The sequence below is a fragment of the Cervus elaphus genome, chromosome 22, assembly GCF_910594005.1.
Source record: "Cervus elaphus chromosome 22, mCerEla1.1, whole genome shotgun sequence".
Lineage (NCBI taxonomy): Eukaryota > Metazoa > Chordata > Mammalia > Artiodactyla > Cervidae > Cervus > Cervus elaphus.
This window is the reverse complement of record NC_057836.1, coordinates 42,939,880-42,952,808: the sequence shown is the minus strand read 5'-3', so window position 1 is coordinate 42,952,808 and position 12,929 is coordinate 42,939,880. Positions and strand designations below refer to the sequence as shown.

At 47.7% G+C, this 12,929-nt stretch overlaps 1 long non-coding RNA gene across 1 annotated transcript; it reads right to left on the bottom strand.

The window, feature by feature from the left end:
- Nucleotides 1-8,522: 8,522 nt before the first annotated feature.
- Nucleotides 8,523-10,826, bottom strand: LOC122680776. Its single transcript, XR_006336783.1, has 3 exons — nt 10,043-10,826; nt 9,268-9,368; nt 8,523-8,815 (listed from the first exon to the last, which is right to left on the bottom strand). It is a non-coding gene; the product is annotated as an uncharacterized LOC122680776 (long non-coding RNA).
- Between the last annotated feature and the right edge of the window lie 2,103 nt (nt 10,827-12,929).

The window sequence follows — 12,929 nt, the reverse complement described above, 5'->3', positions numbered from 1 at the left end:
CTAGAGTGATGTATGGATGGGAAAAGCCACTGCAGTTTTGCTGTGGCTACAGCAGAACCATCCCAGAAGCCTCAGTGCCAGATGAGGTGCAGGCATTTCCAGCTGCCTGGCCCCTGTCCTGAATCCCAGACCCTGGGATCTTCTGGCAGTGCCTGGGAGTTGCCCCTCACAGCCCACCTGCAAGAGCCCTAAATTGACCAGATGTGGCTCACACCTGAATGACCCCACGGCCCTGGCCATATCACCACAGAACCTGTTTCTGGAAGATCTTCCTTTCTGCAGGCTTAGAGAAAAGAGGAGTGAGAGTGTGAAGAACCCATAAATTGCTAAAAAAGCTTCATGGGCTGTTTAAGGTGAATAACAAGATCTACCCTTTGTACTTAGGTGGATTTTTTTTTTTCACTCAGTCTACATGGCATTTCAAGTTGATGCTAAGAAAATTAGGTTAAGTGATTCTTTTAGAGAAACATACACACACTGACTGTGTATGGGGTGTCATATCCCTATTTTGGATCCAGACCAAAAATCAGAGTTTCTGCTGTGCTTCCAATGCTGGAACCAAGGGCTATGATCACTCAGAACAGGAACCAGTGATGAGACTCAGAATCCAGAGGACAAATGATGAAAATTCCCCGACTAAAACCCCTGCTTCTTGTCCGCCATGGAACCGTCCCAGATTGAATATAAAGAGATAGATGTGGGCCGTCTTCTTGGGAAAGTGGGGCCACTTAGCTGAGGGCATTCTGTTTTGCTGGGCACTGTGACAGGTAAGGGTGTGCCAGGTTAAAGGTAGAGGTTAGGGAGCAAATATTACTGGGCATAAAAAGGATGAGAGGATTTGGAGCTGGGAACTGAGGGAAGGTTGGCAATATAAGGACTTCCCGAGGGGTTCAGTGGTTAAGAATCCACCTGCCGATACAGGAGACATGGGTTCAATCCCTGGGTCGGAAAGATCCCCTGGAGGAGTAAACCCATTCCAGTATTCTTGCCTGGGAAAACCCATGGGCAGAGGAGCCCAGCAGGCTGCAGCCCATGGGGTTGCAAAGAGTCAGACACAGCTAAGGGACTGAGCACACACACTTCAGCCATATAAGCCCCTCCCCCAACTTCAGCCTCCCTTACCACCTCTCCCCACCACTTCCTTCAGCAAAGTCTACATGCTTATCATACAAGTCATCTATTGCTGTGTTACAGATTACCTCCAAGCTCAGTGGCTTCAGATAGCAAAAGAATAGTTATTATTTCACAATTCCTGTGGTCAGGAATTTGGCAGCGAATGATTTCAGCTTCAGCTTCCTGGTGTCTCAGTGGTAAAGAACCCGTCTGCAAAGCAGGAGCCATCGGAGGCTCGAGTTCGATCCCTGGCCTGGGAAGATCCCCTGGAAGAGGGCATGGCAACCCACTGCAGTATTCTTGCCTGGAGAATCCCATGGACAGAGGAGCCTGGTGGTCTACAGTCCATAGGGTCGCAAAGAGTTGCACACGACTGAAGCGACTTAGCATGCATGTATGATTCTGGCCTGAGATCGCTCATAAGATTGCAGTCAAAGTGTCTGGCTGGGGCTGCACTCATCCGAAGACTGCCCTGGAGGGCCTGTTTCCCAGATGGTTCATTCATTTGGCTGGCAAGTTCGAGCCGGCTGTTGGCCAGAGTCCTCGGTTCCTAGTCACATGGCCCTCTCAACAGGACTGCTCGAGTGTCCTCACAGCATGGCAGCTGCTTCCCTCAGAGCGAGAACAGGGAGGAAGCCGTCATTCTCACATGACCTGTCCCCAGAAGGTACACACTGACATTTAGGCCAATTCCTATTGGGTATACAGATCTGCCCTGTTCACTGTGGGAGGGGACGACCCAGGTGTGAATTTTAGGAGGAAGGTAGCATCAGGAGCCGTCTTGGCAGGCCAGTGGGCTTGAAGTCGATCAGTTGTATTCAGGAAAATTGAGGAGGTTCCATGTTCTGCATTCAGACTAGCAAGAGTGAAAACAGAACTGGGGGTGTGGATACAGGAGCTGGAGAATCTAATTCCATAAGATTAGGTCTGGGTCTATCATCCTCCAAGAATCAAGGGCAACTCAAGGTCAACGGGGCTTGAAGAATGTACATAAAATTCCTGATGAAGCCAGGCAAGAATGAACGGTGGCTTGGTGTGTGGCCCCCATGAGAGGGTGTCTGTGAGGGTCAGAGGCTAAGACCAGACCCTGGGGGTATTTTGAAATGTCCAGGTGGATACCTTTTGATACAGAAATCCAGTTATGGGAGGGGCCCCAGGGAACCTCATTAGGGCTGCTGATAACATGCCTGGCTTGGAGCTGGGGAGGTGAGGTTGGCCAGCCTGCCTCCCTGCCAGTCTTGGTAGAGCAGGCCTGGAGCATACCCTGGGGCAGGGAAGGAATGTGAGTACCCATTGAAACACCAGATGCCTCCACCAGAATGTGAACAACTCCCAGACCCCAAAATGTCCGACCTGTTCTGTGCCCTGGGTGCCCAGGCCCTCGCAAGATACAACATGTGCTGGGGAGGGTCCTTATAAGTGGCCCCATCCACTGGTGAAGGGTCAGACTCAGAAGACCGCTCCAACACAGGCATAGTTCACAGGCACTGCAGCCCTCTGACAGACCCCCTCCTCCAGTCTTCTAAGCCAGAGGTCTCCTCTGAGACCTACCAGGGAGAGCTGGAGGGGGTGGTGGGAATGCTTGGGGCTCTGTATACCTTCCTGCTGTCTGCTGCCCACTAGCCAAAGGCCTCTAAGCCCTGCACCATGGGGGTGTCGCCATTTGGGGCTAAGCATCCTTATGTGGGGGCTTCCCGGGTGGCTCAGCTGTAAAGAATCACCTGCAGTGCAGGAACCACAGGAAATACAGGTTCGATCCCTGTGTCAGGAAGATTCCCCTGGAGGAGGGCATGGCAACGCACTCCAATATTCTTACCTGGAGAATCCCAAAGACAGAGGAGTCTGGCAGGCTACAGTCCACAGGGTGGCAAAGAGTCAGACATGACTGAAACAACTTAACGCACAGGCATCCTTATGAGGGGGGTGCAGGGCATGGATCTCAGCTGGCTCAGCAGCCACGAGGTCAGCCAGGCAGCCGCATTATTAAACCATCTATCTGGCTCTGCCCAGAGGGATGCTGGGGGTTGGGGTCGAACTGGCTTCTCCTGCCTGGGCCCAGAACTGGGGCAGCTGGAGGGTTCTGGGAGCTGGAGGTCACTGGCCTTGTGGCTGGGCTGTCACCGCTGGCCTGAGGCCGGCTCCAAGGCTCTGGATGCTGCAGGGACTGGGGAGGCGCTGACTGGCCGCTTTCCCTGTGTTCTTCCTCTGCTCAAAAATGCCCAGGCTCTGACTCCACCGGGTAAAGTGCCAGCTCCTTACACTGGCATCTGGAGTTTTCTGCAACCTGGCCACACTCTACCTGGAATCATAATAATAGCTTGAAATGGAGGCATTTACTATCTCTTTCAGGTTGGATGCCAAGTGTTCCCCATGAATTACAGTCTCAGTGAAAAATGATAGCAATCTTACAAGGTATTTATGTTGTTATTCCTGTTTTACTGATGTGGCTCAGAGATGCTGAGCAATTTGACCAAGATCACACAGCAAACAAGAGGCAACACTGCAGCTCATCCAGTTTTTCCTTCTGATGGAACAGTGCTGTGACTATGGGTTTCTTAGGATAGTCTAGGCTAGTAGCTCCACTCTTAGCCCCTATGTAGCTCATCCTTCCCAGCACCTTGCCTTTATACCCAGTGTTCTATCAGTCTAGAATCCAGGTATGAGAGTGGGTCTGGGTTAGGGTAACTGTGTGTTCCCCAAGCTCTGTGCAGAATGGCTGATGTATGTTACTCAGGCCCCAAACCCAGATGCCACCTTGATGCCTCCTCAGCTCCCTGCAGAACTGATCCATCAACAAATCCTATCAGCTCTGCCTCCAAAATATACCTAAACTCAGCCCCTTCTCTCCCTGTTGCTGCCACAGATGCAAGGGCAGGGTCCTCGCTATTCACCTTGGTTTGCTCAGGATCTGGCATGCAGCCGGCACTCCAAAAATATTTGTTGAACACAATGATCAAGCTCATGCCTGAGTGAACAGACGAAGAAAGGAAGAGTAAGCAGATAGGGAAAGAAAATGCATGGGAACAGAAAGGCAAGTGAAGTCAGTACTGTCCTGGAGACAGGGCCAGAAGTGGCGGGAAGGTGGGCAAAAAGAAAACTTCACAAAAGAAAAGATGCTCTGACCTTAAAAACACAACAAACTAGTGACTATAAAAAGAAGCAGACTCACTGATTATAGATAACAACCTAGTGGTTACCAGTGGGGGGTGGGGGGGAGCAATAGAGACCTATGAGAGTGGGAAGTACAATTACTGGGAATAAGAGAGGCTCAAGGATGTGTTGTTCAACATGGGGAATAAAGCCAATATTTTGTAATAACTGTGAATGGAAAGTAACCATTTTAAAGTGCATAAAAATGTTTAATTACTGCAAAACAGAAAAGAGAGAGAGAGATGCTCTAGCTGTCAGCCCGACAGGTGGGGAGGTGCATGCAGGCAGAACCCCTGGAAAGAGCAAGCCACAGAGGCATGAAATGGCCAGGACAGGACTTAGGGGCAACTGATGCTCAGGACGGCAAGCCAGAACCTGCCTCCTCCCTCCTCGAGCTGAGCAAGGTCCTTCCCAGCCCAGCTCCAGGGCAAGGTGGCTGCGTGCCCTCAGTCACTCTGCCCTGGATTTCCCTGGTGGTGTCTCGCCTTCCTGGCCCACAGCCCAGACCTGAGATAAAAGAGCGACTTCTGCCCTTTCTCACTCAAATCCTTCTGATTGCTCTGCCTGCGGTTTCTCTGAAACCTCCCCTTACATCTCCTGCTCCCCCGCCCACCTCTCACTTGGGGCCCGTGGAACTCCAGTCTCCACAGTTCCTCCAGTTCATTCTCAGAACAAGCACTAGACAAACTGTGGCTTTCAAACACCCAGCTTCACCTTGATTTCAGTCGGTCTGGCCAGGCCAGTGTTAGGATTTCCCCCTGTCCAATTCTGAGGAGGAAATTTGCTGCCAGAGGTTAAGTTCCATTTCCTCCTCCCTTATATCCTTCCCAGAGCAGAGCCTAAACTCAGCTTCAAACTCAGCTCCTAGGAACTTCTCTGATGATCCAGTGGTTGAGAATCCGCCTTCCAATGCAGGGGATGTGGGTTCAATTCCTGGTTGGGGAACTAAGATCTCACATGTAGCGGGGCAACTAAACCTGCATGCCACAACCAGAGAGCCCACACATTGCAATGAAGACCCAGCACAACCAAAAATTAAACACACACACACACACACACACACAAAAACAGCTCACAGCACCAAGAGGAGGAGGCTAGGAGCAGGGCCAGAGGTGAGAAGTCGTGTGGTATTAGCTGGGCTGGTATTAAGCTGTATGCCTAAGGCGGGAGGGGAGCAAGGCCTTAACCAAACGGGCTGAAGTTCACAGCAGGCCCCAGACTTCCTGGAGAAGAAAAAATATCCCTCACCATGAGCCAGGTTATATACAAATGGCACCGAATCTCCACAACAACTGGATAGGATGTTATGTTAGGACTCGTTGGATGCAAGTGACAAACCCAACCCAAGCCCAGTCTGAACTGACAAACTCAAAGGAGGATATACCGGCTCTCATAAAAGGCCTCCCTGAGGAACAGTGAGAAGGAGGAGGCCATCTTGAATGCCATCCACATTCGCTGCCTGTCTCTCTCTCTTGGCAACTAATTCTTCTGAGCCACAGTCTCCACTCAGTGCAACCAGGAGACCCCAGGCTAACAGCCTGACAGATTCATGGCAAGAATGGGAAGGTCGTTCAATTCCAAGCAGCACGGTTCTAGGGGAGGACTCTGATTGGTCCATTGTAGGTCACATGTTTACCCCTTGAACCAACCACAGTGGCCAGGGTGATGAGGGCAGATTAATGGCCCGGCTGGGTCAGGTGCCCCCACCCCTGTAGCCAGAGGAGGACCTGTCAGCAGACGAAAGGGGGAGGGACTCAGAGCAGACAAAGGAAGAACAGCAGTACAGGTTCCTTGAGGTTGTTTTTTTTTTTTTTTTTCTTCTTATGTATATAAACATCTTATTTTGGAACAATTTTAGATTTCTAAAAAAAGCTTCAAATATAGCACAGAGAATAGCTGTATACCCCTCACACAAATTCCCCTGATGGTAACATCTCACATCACCACAATACATTTGTCAAAATTAGGAAACCAGCACAGATGTTTTGCTGTTGTTGTTCAGTTGCTCAGTCATGTCCAACTCTCTGCGACCCCGTGGACTGCGGCACACCAGGCTTCCCTGTGCTTCACCATCTTCCAGAGCTTGCTCAAACTCACGTCTATTGAGTCGGTGATTCCATCCAACCGTCTTGTCCTCTGTCGTCCCCTTCTCCTCCTGCCTTCAGTCTTTCCCAGCATCAGGGTCTTTTCTAATATATTACAACTAACTAAACTCCAGATTGCATTCGGTTTCACCCATTTTCCACTAATGTTCCAGGATCCTGTCCAGGATCCCACATTGCATTCGTTCATGTTTCTCCTTAGTTCCCTCTAGCCTATGACAGCATCTCATTCTTTCCGTCCTTTTCTAAACCTTCACAGTTTTAATTAAAGGATATTTCTCAGGTATTTGGGGCCTTCCCTGGTGGCTCAGATGGTAAACAATTTGCATGCAGTGAGGGAGACTCAATTTCAATCCCTGGATCAAGAAAATCGCCTGGAGAAGGGGAATGGCAAACTAATCCAATATTTTTGCCTGGAGAATCCCATGGACAGAGGAACCTGGTGGGTACAATCCTTGGTGTCACAAAGAGCTGAACACAGCTGAGCGACTGACACTTTCACTTTCACTCAGGTATTTTGGAGGATGTCCCTCAATTCAGGTGTGCCTGAAGTTTTCTCATGATTGGTCTGGGCCATGGGCAGGGAAGAAGAGCACAGAGGTTTGATGTTCTTGACATGGCTGTGTATGAGGAGGTATATGACCAGCGGTTAATGTGAGGTCTGTACCCATTTAACAAATTGGTAAACTGAGGCTGGGAGAAGCTAAGCTGCTTGTGCCAGAGTCAGTGGTGGGAGGAAAGTGAGCCAGACCTGACTCCCATTATCAGTTCTTTGGAATTTTAGCCCAGCTCTAGGAAAGGGAAGGTGAGAAAGACTGTACCATGAAATCTACATGAAGTCTGCAGCAAGAGCACTGGGCCCAAGGCTTCTTGGAAGACAAAGCCCTGTTGGGATTGGCACAGACTCAGCAGGTAAGAAGGATGAAGGAAGAGGGGAATGGCAAGGATGGTGGGCCAGATAATCCAGGAAGTCTTCCTGGAAGAGAAGACCACCACTGTGGGAATAGTCAGGAGGGCAGCTCAGGTGTCAGGTCTGTCCAAGGAAACAGAAGAGCAAAGTGTTTATGACCATGAGCCTTGGAGTCTGACGAGACCAGGTCCAATTCCTTGTCTGCCTCTTCCTGACTATGGTCTTGGGCAAGTGACTGCTTCCCAAGCTGATTCTGGGCTTTTTAGCCCCCAGGCTTTGCCTGTCCCATTCTCCCTGCTGAAATGCTCATTTCTGAGCCAGCTCTGAGACCTCCACAGCCTGGACAAACTCTATAATTTGTGAGACCCAGTAAAAAATGAAAAGGCAGAACCCCCTTTTCAAAAAGTATTAAGAATTTCAAGACAGCAATGCAGAGCATTCAGTTCCTTTAAGGAACTGAATATGGGTTCCTTTAAGGCAGGGGCCCCAGGGTGACTGCACAGGTTACATGCCCACGAAGCTGACCCAGTCCCCAGACCTCAGTGACCATCCTAACCCAATGATCTGACACTGCCATATTTCCTCTACAGTTCCTTGCACATTAATCATAAGCCTCCTATTGATGCTACTCAGGCCACTGTATTGAGCTTTGCTCTCCCATGGTTTTTCCTTGCTTTACTCCAGGTGGAAGATTGAATGAGATGAACTCCAAAGTGCTTCCAACAGTTCAATTTGATTTCCTTTAATTTTATGGCTCTAATATTTTCTGCCAGGAAGCTCCAGCGCTCCCGTGCCTAATACTAAGAATCGAGGGGTCTGGACTTCCTTTGTCCGAAACCCTGACCTCCCTGGGCAGTTGGGAGTTTTCTGATGAAAGAGGAAAAGTTGAAGGAATGTCATTCGCTTCCATTTTGCAATTATGAAGTGGAATATTGTGACTTTTTGCAGGTGCTGTAGCCTGGCTGGCACACTTTAACATTTTGTGTATTCCTGCTTATTGCTTAATTTTGCTTCCTCCCCTCTCTTATTGTCAAGAGGCAGAATGTTGGAATCAGGCTGCCTGCACTCATCTCTTATCTTTGCCATGAAAATGGATGCAAGTTGCTTAATCTCTCTGGGGCTCAATTGCTTTATCTGAAAAATCAAGATGAAATGAGTTCTATGTCTTCTGGTTACTATTGCTGCTGAAAATCTCTAGTGGTGAAAAAAAAATGCACACGCAACCATTTTATTCTGTTCACACTTTTGTGGGTCAGGAATTCTGGAAGGGCTCAGCTGGGCAGTTCTCACTGGGGGTTCTTGCGCAGGTGCAGTCAGATGCTAGCTGCGGCTGCCGTCATCTGATGCATCATCTGGGCTGCCCTGGACGTCCAAGATCGCTCACTCACATGGCTGGCATCTGGTGCCCACTGGAGTCTGGCAGCTCTGCTGGAGCTGGTGCCCACATCTAGCATGGCAGAATCAGCGGAGTTGGTGCCTGGCTTCCTCTAGAACAAGTGTCCCAGGAGAACCAGGCAGAAACTGCATGTCATTTTTGCACCTGAATTTGGAAATCAGAAAGCGTTACTTTTACTGCCTACTACTGGTGATAAACGAATCAGTAAGTCCAACTCAGATTAAAAGGAAAGGGATGTAAATTCCAGCTCTTCACAGGAGGAGTGTCAAAAAAAATAAATAAATAAAAATGGAAGCACGTATTAACACTGCCACAATCTATATAAAGCACTTAGTATAGTGCCTGGCATGTAGTAAGCTCTCAAACATGTTTGTGTCATATTACAGCTTCAAAGAACAAAATGGATTGAACATGAAAAATGGTTTGTTGAAACATGAAACTAGGGATGAAAATATTTTTAAAATTCTATAGTTTAGAATAAGGCATAACCATAATCAGTGGCTAGGATTTTTGATTTGAATGCTCTGGTTTGAAGAGGTATGATTTTTGCACCAGCAAAGACAACGAGTAAAAATAGAAAGTACGACCTCATGTACCTGCCAGTGGATCTGTGTCATAGCTACAACCAGTGCGGGGTCTCTCATATCAGGTTGTCTAGTGGTCGGTAGGAGCCTTTGAAGTTTTCACATCTGTTTCCCTAGAAAACAATCACAGCATCACTCTGGGAAACCACTGGAGTGTTTCTAGAACAAGCACGAAATAAAGCTTTCCAGTACAAAATTGATGGCTTCCATCACTAACGGCAGAGTAGAGACCAGAAGCACAGAAACATTATTCTAAGTGGCTGGCCCCATAGAAAAGCCAGGTACAAACCACTCTATCACCAGGACCCTTATAAAGGCAGCCACACAGTGAGTGACAAGTCAGAGCAAACAGGTTAAGCTATTGGCAAAATTATTTTATCTTTTATCAAATAACACTATTGGAGTTGGGAGCTGTGGTCCATGAAATTAATGGCCAATGATGTAGAAGACTTGTAACGATCACACAGGCATAGTGGCTGCCTGTGCATTCTTTAGAGATGCACAAACCCCTGGGGGGGCAGGAAACAGCAGACCTTGGCACAGGCATGGGAGGGCATGGCAGGCAAGCCCCCTTCCTTCTCTTAGCTGAGCTCTGGCTGCATTTGATGAGGCAGTGTGCCCTCCTCTCAACCAGTCTTGAGAATCCTGTTCCTGATTTCCCAGCCTCCCTTGCAGCTAGGGGTAGCCCTGTGATTCAGTTCTGATCAATAAGATTGAAGCAGAAAGCAGCAGGTGGGTTTCTAGGAAAGATCTCTTTTCTTTCACTTTCCTTCCCCTTTCCTCCCACCTGAAATGCTGGCATGATGCTGGAGACAACAGTGGCAGCCATCTTGTCCCTCCGGGAGGCTTCTTGTCACATGTTGACTTCGTTTCCTTTTTTTCACTGAGGATTCAGGAGTTATCAGAAGAGACTCCACCAACGCCCATGTCACTCTTTCTAAGACCAAGGCTCCATTGTGCCCTCATCCCAATCCCTCTCATCTCCTCAAGGATCTTCCTCTAGCATTTCCCCCATCTTTCTCTTTCATCTTCATTTTTCATTTTCCCCTGAGATCATTCCCATTACCACACACATACTGTATTTCTCCATCTTTAAAAAACTTGTCTTGACTTCACACTCCCACTTCTCTCTTTTTTTTGTTTTACAGAAAGAAAAAATACCAAAAGAACTGTCTGTATTCACTCACCCCAATTCAGTTCCTCTCCAGGAGGCCCCTTCAGTCAGTCTCTGCCCCTCCTCTCCACTCCTTGTCTAGGTCACCAGGCCCTTACCTCACCTCTAATTTGTCCCATCAGCCACCTTAGGCACAGTTGACCATGCCTTCCTTGAGACCCTCTCTTGTTGCTCTTCTCACACATTAGTATGAGCTCTGGAAGAAACAGAATATTTTCTGTCTTATTCACTGTCTCATCCTCACCCCTGTGGGCAGTCAATGCTATTCACTGAATTAATGAAGAGACTGCCTGGGCTTCCCTGGTGGTCCAGCTATAAATTTCCATGCTTCCACTATGGAGGGCATGGGTTCGATCCCTGGTTGGGGAACTAACATCTTGTATGCTATGCAGTACAACCAAAAAAATAAAGTAAGTAGACTAAAGCATATAGCTAAGATGCTTGCTCCTTGGAAGAAAAGCTATGACCAACCTAGACAACATATTAAAAAGCAGAGACATTACTTTACCAACAAAGGTCCATCTAGTCAAAGGTATGGTTTTTCCAGTAATCATGTATGGATGTGAGAATTGGACTATCAAGAAAGCTGAGCGCCAAAGAATTGATGCTTTGGAACTGTGGTGTTGGAGAAGACTCTTGAGAGTCCCTTGGACAGCAAAGAGATCCAACCAGTCCATTCTAAAGGAAATCAGTCCTGGGTGTTCACTGGAAGGACTGATATTGAAGCTGAAACTGCAATACTTTGGTCACCTGATGCAAAGAACCGACTCATTGGAAAAGACCCTGATGCTGGGTATGATTAACGGCAGGAGGAGAAGGGGAAGACAGAGGATGAGATGGTTGGATGGCATCACTGACACGATGGATATCAGTTTGAGAAGGCTCCTGGAGTTGGTGATGGACAGGGAAGCCTGGTGTGTTGCAGTCCATGGGGTTGCAAGGAGTCAGACATGACTGAGCAACTGAACTGAACTTAACTGAAACTGGGAAATGTAGTCTTTATCTTGGCAGCTATGTATGTCATATTCAGCAAAACTTCTATTAGTACTGTAGAAGAAGGGGAGAGGGGATACTGGGGGACAACTAGTGGTCTCTTCATTTTTTAAATAAACTACTTCAGTTCAGTTGCTCAGTCATGTCTGACTCTTTGTAATCCCATTGACTTCAGCGCACCAGAATTCCCTGTCCATCACCATCTCCCGGAGTTTGCTCAAACTCATGTCCATTGAGTCAATGATGTCATCCAACCATTTCATCCTCTGTCATCCCCTTCTCCTCCTGCCTTCAATCTTTCCCAGCGTCAGGGCCTTTTCCAATGAGTCAATTCTTTGCATCAGGTGGCCAAAGTATTGCAGTTTCAGCTTCAGCATCAGTCCTTCCAATGAATATTCAGGACTGATTTCCTTTAGAATGGACTGGTTGGATCTCCTTGCTGTCCAAGGGACTCTCAAGAGTCTTCTCCAACACCACAGTTCCAAAGCATCAATTCTTTGGTGCTCAGTTTTCTTTATACTCCAATTCTCACATCCATACATGACTACTGGAAAAACCATAGCTTTGACTAGATGGACCTTTGTTGGCAAAGTAACGTCTCTGCTTTTTAATATGCCGTCTAGGTTGGTCATAACTTTTCTTCCAAGGAGCAAGCGTCTTTTAATTTCATGACTGCAGTTACCATCTGCAGTGATTTTGAAGCCCCCCCGCCCCCGCCCCGTGCGCAAAAATAAAATCTGTCACTATTTTCACTGTCTCCCCATCTATTTGCCATGAAGTTTTGGGACCAGATACCGTGATCTTAGTTTTCTGAATGTTGAGCTTTAAGCCAACTTTTTCACTCTCCTCTTTCACTTTCATCAAGAGGCTCTTTAGTTCTTCTTCACTTTCTGCCATAAGTGTGGTGTCATCTGCATATCTGAGGTTATTGATATTTCTCCTGGCAATCCTGATTCAAGCTTGTGTTTCATCCAGTCCAGCATTTCTCATGAGGTACTCTGCATAGAAGTTAAATAAGCAGGGTGACAATGGCCCTGTGACTGGATTTTGGCCAATGAAATGAGAACAGAGAGGAATTGTGCAATTTCCCACTCATGCCTTCAAAAGGAAAGATGTATACCTCTCTTGTTTTTCTACACTTCTCCTAGGCTAGAAAGCAGATGCAGTGGCAGGAGGTGGAGCAGCCATCTTAAACCAGATAGTGGAGCTACCTGTGGGATGAGGAAGACGAGTAATAAAATAAAAAGCTGTGGTTTTTTCCTATATTCCCAGGAATGCACCTTATTTATTAAAGTACTTACAGTTGGATTTTCTTTTGTCACCTGAAGCCTGGTTATTGTACATATATAAGGGAAATGTGCTCTGTGATTTATTTGGGTCCTGTTCATCACTCAGCACTGATGCTGCAAGAGAGAACTTTGGAGGTTAAGTTGACGGTAACTTTGTGAGTCACGATGTGGACTGGAAAGGGACACAGGGATCAGAACTGACACTCAGCCCCGCTGTG